The sequence below is a fragment of the Schistocerca serialis genome, chromosome 6 (genome assembly GCF_023864345.2).
Source record: "Schistocerca serialis cubense isolate TAMUIC-IGC-003099 chromosome 6, iqSchSeri2.2, whole genome shotgun sequence".
Classification (NCBI taxonomy): domain Eukaryota; kingdom Metazoa; phylum Arthropoda; class Insecta; order Orthoptera; family Acrididae; genus Schistocerca; species Schistocerca serialis.
Genome location: NC_064643.1, coordinates 723,226,907 through 723,237,331, shown reverse-complemented (window position 1 = coordinate 723,237,331; position 10,425 = coordinate 723,226,907). Strand labels below are relative to the sequence as shown.

General features: G+C 37.5%; 1 protein-coding gene across 1 annotated transcript in view; it reads left to right on the top strand.

Annotated features, from left to right (window-relative positions):
• The first annotated feature begins 527 nt into the window (after positions 1–527).
• LOC126484045 (peroxisomal multifunctional enzyme type 2) overlaps positions 528–10,425 on the top strand; it is a 145,193-nt gene continuing 135,295 nt past the window's right edge. The window contains exon 1 of the mRNA XM_050107386.1: positions 528–613. The gene's annotated coding sequence lies outside the window, so the exon portion shown is untranslated. The remainder of the gene's footprint in view (positions 614–10,425) is intronic.

Genomic DNA, 10,425 nt, shown 5'->3' with positions numbered 1-10,425 from the left:
ATGTCTGCAAATTTTTGCTGGCTCACCTGGCTTCTGTCGATCCCCGGAAGACGATGCTGTACCTGTTGTTAATAAACGCAAATACTGGCGGTAAAATTTCCTTAGCGCTTTCTGGCGTTCGAAAGATCCACGCTACCGCATTCTACCATCCTGGCGTCTGTAGAGGCCAAGAGACAGGCCCCCCATACTAGATCCACAGTTAGTTACTATGAAATACGTTTTTATGACTTTTGAAAAAACATTGGGAAGTAACATGAAGTCATTCAAAAAAGTTCATTTTTGTTTTAATAGGATTGACCTGTTTCATATCAGCTGAGCAGTCACGTTGTGAACTGACCCACACGACGAATAAAGAATGTATCAGGTAACAAAATATATAAGTTTTCGTGATTCTTTTGAAACATGCTTAATAAAAGAAACAACAGTGTCGTATAGCAACTAAATTCAGTGTATACTGCTTGAAATATCTCTACCATAAAACTGTTTATTTTGGAAGTCGATGTTGATAGCGACTAGTTATCAGCCTCAGAGATAACTCTGATAACCAGTAAAAAGCAAAGTGCGCGGAAGAAGAAGGTCGTGCGTATTGCCGCAGGGAGATAGGGATAGAAGTGTAAGTTTCGACAATTATTCACATCTTGCGCAAATGTTAAAGATACATGAGAATATAACTTATTTGTTATTAATTAGGTTACCTAAAAGTTGCAGAGAAACGGCCCGTTAAACTTAGTACCGATTCGATGTAAATTTGACAGATGAGAATGATTTGGCAAATTTTGAAATTACTGTTATTTATCAGTTTTTCAATCTTTCCATTGTCGGATATAGTGTAATGGAAGAAATGCAGTACACAGTACGTTAAAGTTTCATTTATTACTCCTTTCACTGGTCCTGAAAGCTTTCCCGAAAAATCGAAATCTTTGCTACATTATTTGTAAACATATCAGTGCACTGAAAACCTAAAGCTGAGGTGCCTGCAATGTATTATGAATTTTAAGAGACAAACCCATCGTTAAAGCACGTACTTATTAAAGCATCTACGCAGCAAATCAACTTCTCCGAGTGATTACACCGAGTTAATAAAGTTTGCTTCATTCTTATTCACTACCACTAGGTTACAACTCACAACAAATGTTGTGGTATCTGACAATATAATACTGTGGTCCATATTAAGAAAGAACAATTGCAACTCTTATCTTCTCGATTTGTTAACCAAAGATTTATTATTTTGGAAATATAAACAGAGCTATTAGACTTACTGCATTTACTATTTATAATCAAAATACATATATAAACCTCGGTCTGTAAGAAATTAACATATATAAACAATAGCTTCTGGAAACAGTGATGTCAATTACTTATGTGGTTTAAGATATTCATCATAAATATTATGATGTAGACTGAGTCATGTATGTACAAGCAGAGCAAACGTACCGAACTTGTGTGCACCAATATGCTAGCCATTTAGAGAAGCGAAATTGACGACTTACTTCTGTTGGATGACTTCTTTATGTTATAGGAATCAGCTGCACTCGCTCCATAAATAGATTTATGTTGTCTGTCATACATTTTATTTCTGTGGATTGGTTAAACAATTTAGCAGCTGTGTAATTTACTCCTTTCTGAGACATATTTAGCCTATTTGAGAGTAGTGTGCATAATTTCTTATTTTAATATTAATTTTTAAATTTAAGTAAACCAAAATGTTGGCAACAAATTACATCAGAATAAATGTATATGAGGCTGTCGTTAGTATTTCAAACTTACTTTGCTAAATTTTTATACTTGAAATCCACACATGATACCATTTTGTATCATGGAATGTTTACATTTACCTATGGGCAAGTGAAAAGTTACTTTAAACTAGTGCACTGCAGAGCATTAGTTTTATAAATATGATGTTAATTTCCTGATTTATACATAGCTGACACACAACAGAAATTTTGTGGCTCTGACAGATTAAAACTGTGACACTGAGTGAGAAGGAGCACTGGCATGCACACCGGAGTTGCATTCAGACATGTTGTTGTTGTTGTTGTTGTTGTTGTGGTCTTCAGTCCTGAGCCTGGTTTTGTGCACCTCTCCTTGCTACTCTATCCTGTGCAAGCTTCTTCATCTCCCAGTACCTAGTGCAGCCTACATCCTTCTGAATCTGTTTAGTGTATTCATCTCTTGGTCTCCCTCTACGATTTTTACCCTCCATCCTGCCCTCCAATACTAAATTGGTGATCCCTCGATGTCTCAGAATATGTCCTACCAACCTATCCCTTCTTCTAGTCAAGTTGTGCCACAAGCTCCTCTTCTCCCCAATTCCATTAAATACCTCCTCATTAGCTATGTGATCTACCCATCTAATCGTCAGCATTTTTCTGTAGCACCACATTTCGAAAGCTTCTATTGTCTTCTTGTCGAAACTATTTATCATCCATGTTTCACTTCCACACATGGCTACAGTCCATACAAATACTTTAAGAAACGACTTCCTGACACTTAAATCTATACTCGACGTAGCAAATTTTTTTTCCTCAGAAGCGCTTTCCTTGTCATTTCCAGTCTACATCTTATATCCTCTTTACTTCGACCATCATCAGTTGTTTTGCTCCCCAAATAGCAAAACTCCTTTACTACTTTAAGTGTCTCATTTCCTAATCTAATTCCCTCAGCATCACCCTATTTAATTCGACTACATTCCATTATCCTAGTTTTGCTTTTGTTGATGTTCATCTTATATCCTCCTTTCAAGACACTGTCCATTCCATTCAACTGCTCTTCCAAGTCCTTTGCTGTCTCTGACAGAATTACAATGTCATCGGTAAACCTCAAAGTTTTTATTTCTTCTCCATGGATTTTAATACCTACTCCGAACTTTTCTTTTGTTTCCTTTATTGCTTGCTCAATATACAGATTGAATAACATTGGGGATAGGCTACAACCCTGTCTCACTCCCTTCCCAACCCCTGCTTCCCTTTCATGCCCATCAACTCTTATAACTGCCATCTGGTTTCTGTACAAATTGTAAATAGCCTTTCGCTCCCTGTATTTTACCCCTGTCACCTTCAGAATTTGAAAGAGAGTATTCCAATCAACATTGTCAAAAGCTTTCTCTAAGTCTACAAATGCTAGAAACGTAGGTTTGCCCTTCCTTAATCTTTCTTCTAAGATAAATTGTAGGGTCAGTATTGTCTCACGTGTTTCAACATTTCTGCGGAATCCAAACTGATCTTCCCCCGAGGTCGGCTTCTACCCGTTTTTCCGTTCGTCTGTAAAGAATTCGCGTTAGTATTTTGCAGCTGTGACTTATTAAACTGATAGTTCGGTAATTTTCACATCTGTCAACACCTGCTTTTTTTGGGATTGGAATTATTATATTCTTCTTGAAGTCTGAGGGTATTTCGCCTGTCTCATACATTTTGCTCAGCAGACGGTAGAGTTTTGTCAGGACTGGCTCTCCCAAGGCTGTCAGTAGTTCTAATGGAATGTTGTGTACTCCGGGGGCCTAGTTTCGACTCAGGTCTTTCAGTGCTATGTCAAACTCTTCACGCAGTATCATATCTCCCATTTCATCTTCATCTACATCCTCTTCCATTTCCATAATATTGTCCTCAAGTACATTGCCCTTGTATAGACCCTCTATATACTCCTTCCACCTTTCTGCTTTCCCTTCTTTGCTTAGAACTGGGTTTGCATCTGAGTTCTTTATATTCATACAATTGGTTCTCTTTTCTCTCCAAAGGTCTCTTTAATTTTCCTGTAGGCAGTATCTATCTTACCCCTAGTGAGATAAGCCTCTACATCCTTACATTTGTCCACTAGCCATCCCTGCTTAGCCATTTCGCACTTCCTGTCGATCTCATTTTTGAGATGTTTGTATTCTTGTTTGCCTGCTTCATTTACTGCATTTTTATATTTTCTCCTTTCATCAATTAAATTCAATATTTCTTCTGTTACCCAAGGGTTTCTACTAGCCCTCGTCTTTTTACCTATTTGATGCTCTGCTGCCTTCACTATTTCATCCCTCAAAGCTACCTATTCTTCTTCTACTGTATTTCTTTCCCCCATTCCTGTGAATTGTTCCCTTATGGTCTCCTTGAAACTCTGTACAACCTCTGGCTCTTTTAGAGTATCCAGGTCCCATCTCCTTAAATTCCCACCTTTTTGCAGTTTCTTCAGTTTTAATCTACAGTTCATAACCAATAAATTGTGGTCAGAGTCCACATATGCCCCTGGAAATGTCTTACAATTTAAAACCTGGTTCCTAAATCTCTGTCTTACCATTATGTAATCTATCTGATACCTTTTAGTATCTCCAGGATTCATCCATGTATACAACCTTCTTTCATGATTCTTGAACCAAGTGTTAGCTATGATTAAGTTATGCTCTGCACAAAATTCTACCAGGTGGGTTCCTCTTTCATTTCTTAGCCCCAATCCATATTCACCTACTATGTTTCCTTCTCTCCCTTTTCCTACTCTCGAATTCCAGTCACCCATGACTATTAAATATTCGTCTCTCTTCACTACCTGAATAATTTCTTTTATCTCATCATACATTTCATCAATTTCTTCATCATCTGCAGAGCTAGTTGGCATATAAACTTGTACTACTGTAGTAGGCGTGGGCTTCGTGTCTATCTTGGCCACAATAATGTGTTCACTATGCTGTTTGTAGTAGCTTACCCATACTTCTATTTTTTTTATTCATTATTATACCTACTCCTGCATTACCCCTATTTGATTTTGTATTTATAACCCTGTATTCACCTGACCAAAAGTCTTGTTCCTCCTTCCACCGAACTTCACTAATTCCCACTATATCTAACTTTAACCTATCCATTTCCCTTTTTAAAATTTCTAACCTACCTGCCCGATTAAGGGATCTGACATTCCACGCTCCGATCTGTAGAACGCCAGTTTTCTTTCTCCTGATGACAATGTCCTCTTGAGTAGTCCCCACCCGGAGATCTGAGTTGGGGACTATTTTATTTCCGGAATATTTTACCCAAGAGGACGCCATCATCATTTAATCATACAGTAAAGCTGCATGCCCTCGGGATAAATTACGGCTGTAGTTTCCCCTTGCTTTCAGCTGTTCACAGTACCAGAACAGCAAGGCCATTTTGGTTTGTGTTACAAGGCCAGATCAGTCAATCATCCAGACTGTTGCCCCTGCAACTACTGAAAAGGCTGCTGCCCCTCTTCAGGAACCACACGTTTGTCTGGCCTCTCAACAGATACCCCTCCATTGTGGTTGCACCTATGGTACGGCCATCTGTATCGCTGAGGCACACAAGCCTCCCCACCAACGGCAAGGTCGATGGTTCATGGGGGACATACTAACATAATAAATACAGAATCTACTAGCTTGTTTAGAAACAGTTTACTCCATGAACAATGGGAGGAAGCGTACCAGACAGGTACAATGAGAAATTCAATTCATTCCGGACTTATTTCTCAAACATTTTGAAACCTGCTTCCCCCAACGACAGATTAAAATGAAATCAATCTGTTGTGGAAGGAAAGAGTGGATAACAGCTGGCATCAACATTTCATGTGCTAAAAAGAGAGACCTGTATGTAGAATATAGGGTAAGTACAAACCTAGCAATGAAACTACATTACAAACAATACTATACAATTCTAACATGTGCAGTCAGGAACAAAACAAATGCATTATGCAGTAAAAATCAGCAAGTCAAACAATAAAACAAAAACCATACGGAACATCATAAAAAGTGAGATAAATAGGAACATAAAATCTGAACAAACACGGATTCCACAGTCCTGTGGTAGAGGTTCAAACAAGAATAATCAAAAAGTTGCAACCTCTGATTTTAATAATCTTTTCTCACTGTAACTGAAAGAACATGGAACCATAGTAAAGAGTCTCCTACAGAAGCCATAGAACTACTAAATCACACCAAATACACCACTACATTTCAGAAGCACAACTGTAAAGCAACTGAAAAAAAAAAATTAAATTACGTAAAAGCTCTGGATCATGTGGATATGATGGAATATCAAATAGGATTTTAAAATCATGTGCAGACTTAATCAGTCCGTATTATGGTATTTATATAATCAGTCAATGAAAACTGGGACATTTCCAGACAGACTGAAACAGGCAATAGTGATGCCCATCCACAAAAGTGGGGCAAGAAATGTACCATCCAGTTATTGGCCCATTTCTTTGCTACCAGTTTTCTCACATGTGTTTGAGAGAGTAGTTTATGATAGTATGTATGGTCATATGACACAAATTGCTTACTGACGTCTATACAGTTTGGCTTTTTTAAGGGATTCTCCACAAAGAGAGGTATATTTAGCCCAACAGATGAAACTCGAGATGAATTAAATCTCAGAAGGTATTGAATGGGGATATTGTATGACCTTGCTAAAGCTTTCAACTGGGTAGATCATAACACTCTGCTACAAAGCTTCCACACTATGGCATTAAAGACAAACCTTTGATGTAGCTGCAGTCTTATCTACACAATATGAAACAAAGAGGTATCTTAATGGAGGCAGGTTTAACAGTAAGCTCAGACTGGGGAAATGTAAAATACAGAGTCCTCAGGCTCTATCCATCGGCCACTGATTTTCTTGATCTATGTTAATGATTTGCCAGTTACAATTAATGACAGAGCAAAAGTAGTCATGTTTGTGGATGATACGAGTATTCTGATCAAGGGTCCCAACTCCATAATGCAAGACATAACCCTGAAAGTCACTAACCAAGTACACAAATGGTTTAGAACAAATAGCCTAACCCTAAACTTTTCAAGAACTAACATTATACAATTTCAGACATTACATAAAAAACTCCCAAGTTCCTGAAATGGAGATCAACAACCAAAATATTTATGGGACCACAGATACAAAATTCCTAGGCATCCAGATAGACAGCCAGCTAAGATGGACAATGCCACTTGATCAGGTAGTAAAAAACTTAGTACAACGTGTTTTGCCCTGAGAGCTATTTCTCACTTTTGTTAACAGAGAAATATTGCTTTTGTCATGTTTTGTGTATTTCCATTCTGTACTCTCCTATGGTATTATCTTCTGGGGAAATGCTACAGGGGTTGAAAGAGTCTTCAAACTACTTAAATGAGCAGTGAGGTTGATGTGTGGGGTCTCTAACAGAACCGCCGGCAGAGGTATCTTTAAGACTATCAGGATATTTATTGTTACAAATCAATGTATATACTCACTGATGATGTTTGTATCCAGCAACAAGGAATTATTCCAGAAAGACTGTGACATTCACAAGTATAACACAAGACAGGGGAAAAATTTCCACCAAGGCTCTGCAACTCTGACAAAAGTCTATAGGGGAGTAACTGAGTCAGGAATAAAAGTATATGACAAGCTTCCTATCAGTACAAGAAAGGAAACTGATAACATGCAAATATTCAAAATGATGTCAAAAACATTCGTCAGAGAACAAACTTATTATAAAATGAATGAATTCCTAGAGTGATAAGGCATCCTTTTGAGTAAAAAAATAGGAAAGAAAATCTTTCCTTAAATCATGAAGACAAAATTGGGTGCTTTTAATGTAAATTATAGTGATAAAATGTAAATTTATTTATATCATTCGTTACAATATGTATTACTATTTATTGCACACTATTAGGTATTCTCTTGAACTTACTTATGCAATGAAGATAAAAATTTTGTATTTTAATTTAAATCGTAATGACAAAATGTAAATTTCATTATTTAATTGTGGCACTGGGATAAAAATGTGTACTTTCATTCATTCTGCTATTTTAAGCATTCACTTGAACTTATACCAGTAAATTGCAGGTTGTAATATTGTCATCAATCAATCGTTCATAGAAAATTAAGTATTTGTATAATATATAAAATGCTCGCATATAATTTTGTATTACTTCACTTGACTTGTCCTATAGTACTAATACACCCTTTGAACAATATGTAATCAACAGGACCAAATTAAAAATCAAATCACTCAAATTAAATTGAGGACGGTAGTTCAAATTCCAATCTGGCAATCCAGTTTTAGGTATTCTGTGGTTTTCCTAAATTGTTTTGAACAAGTGCTCAGGTGGTTGCTTTGAATTGAAAATGCATGATCGATTTCCTTTCCCAGTATGAGCTTGTACTCTGCCTCTAATGATCTAATTGTTGATGGGATATTAAACCATATCTCCATATCTTCCTTCCATAAAACTGTGTAGCAGATCTAGACCTTGTGTTAATATTGATGTGGTATAGTGATTGGAGCACTTAATTCACACCCTAGTTGACGAGTCAGGATAGGTCCTTCGAACAGCACATGGCTGATTTCCTATACCATTTTTATCCAGTCCAAGCCCTGTGCTCCAACTTTAATGATCTCATTTATGATGAGGTGTTTAGTGGCTGATTTCCTATACCATTTTTATCCAGTCCAAGTCTGTGCTCCAACTTTAATGATATCATCTATGATGAGGTGTTTAATCCTAATCTTCCGTTTAATTTCCTGTTACACTTAAAAGTTGATTTGTTGTACTGGAAACAAGTCAAGATATTCAACAAAATGTTTTTTAACTAACAGTGATACTGAAGTTTTACATTATTTTATGTGTATCACTGTGGTACAGCCACAAAATACTTAAGTTTTCACAGTCTACAAAAAATTAAGTTTCCATGTTCAAACTGTGAAATTGTCTCCCATGAATTCTTCAATAGAATACTAGCTTTTTAGCACTGGAAGGATAAAGAGTAATATTTTTAGTGAACAGGGCACCATCTTGAATATGTTTTTGCATTTTAGTTTATTATATGTTTGTAGTCCCATATAGACCTAGTTAGGTGTCTGAGATTTAAACATTGAGTAAGAATTAAAAAAAAAAAAAAAAAAAAGACTGTTTCTGTGATGAGCAGTACCATTGTGTTGGAAAAGGATGATTTAAATTTATTCTGGTTTTTGTATGAGAAAATTAAAATACCATAAATGTGCTAGAAAGGAATTGTTACTATTTTCAAATTTTTAACAGTGAATAAGTAGTTACGATAACTAAGAAATCAAACATAGCATCATTATAAAGAATAGGAGTGTATTTCTAAGAGTGCACTATACTGAACAAATTCATACATAAACAGGAATAGGTTAACATACAGCACACACTACAGACAGGACTGCTACAAGTGAATAAATAGAGGGGTTGAATGAAGATATGAACAGGAAATGTTCAAGACGTTGTATCACTCTAAATTGTCCAGATGTGGCACATGGATGTATCCCATCTTGCAGAAGTAGTTTTTTTGCTGCAAATGACCAAGAATATACCAAAACATCATTCTTCTGAAGTAACTTTCAGTATTTTTTAGATTTCTCCATGCTATCTGTGGTGTCACCGCCAGACACCACACTTGCTAGGTGGTAGCCTTTAAATCGGCCGCGGTCCGTTAGTATACGTCGGACCCGCGTGTTGCCACTATCAGTGATTGCAGACCGAGCACCGCCACATGGCAGGTCTAGAGACACTTCCTAGCACTCGCCCCAGTTGTACAGCCGACTTTGCTAGAGATGGTTCACTGACAAATTACGCTCTCACTTGCCGAGACGATAGTTAGCATAGCCTTCAGCTACGTCATTTGCTACGACCTAGCAAGGCGCCTTTATCATTTGCTATTTATCTTGTGATGCATGTACCGTCAAGAGCTGTGTTCACCAATTATGGATTAAAGTTAAGTATTTCAACAACTACCACCTTTTTTACTAGACTCAACTCCTTTAACTGTTCCAGACCTCACGCCAGCCTGCGTGAGCTTAAGCGCATGCCTTTCGGCTTCCTCTCCTAGTGGCTTGGCTGTCTTGTCAAGTCACAACACTATCAACTGTACGGTCTTCCACAGGGTCTATCATTAGGATTAATCCAAGGTATTCTTGTCTGTGGGGGGCTAATACTAACCACAACCATGCCTCCCAGGTCATGCCTTATGGCTTGCACCTTAAGATGTTCAGTCTTTATTGACTGGGTAAAGGTTTAGTGAGCCTGGGTTGCCTGAGCTGGGGCTGGTGTGTGCTACCAGTCAACTGTTAACTTTCAGCTCAACAACCACAGTACAGTGCAGCAGTCTAAAGTTGTGTCTCATAGGAAACAGTGATCTTGGCTTTATCAACTGGATCACAATGATGGTAGAAACATCATTTTTGTTAACAGGTATCTATTGGGAATGTGTGGCACCTAATTGGTACAATGCTTATCCAGCCAAGTGGGGCCCTGTCTTGGTAGACCTTTTTATCCCTAGGTGCTTGTGGGAACATGATGAATCAGCTACACACCAACACTCCCAACACAATGGGTGTACTGTATGGGAGTAATCACATACACTCATCCAAACGTTTGAGGGGCTCAATGAGTTATGAACTGTGTTTCTAGTGATCAAGAAAAAGGAGGAGACACTTGAAAAAGTG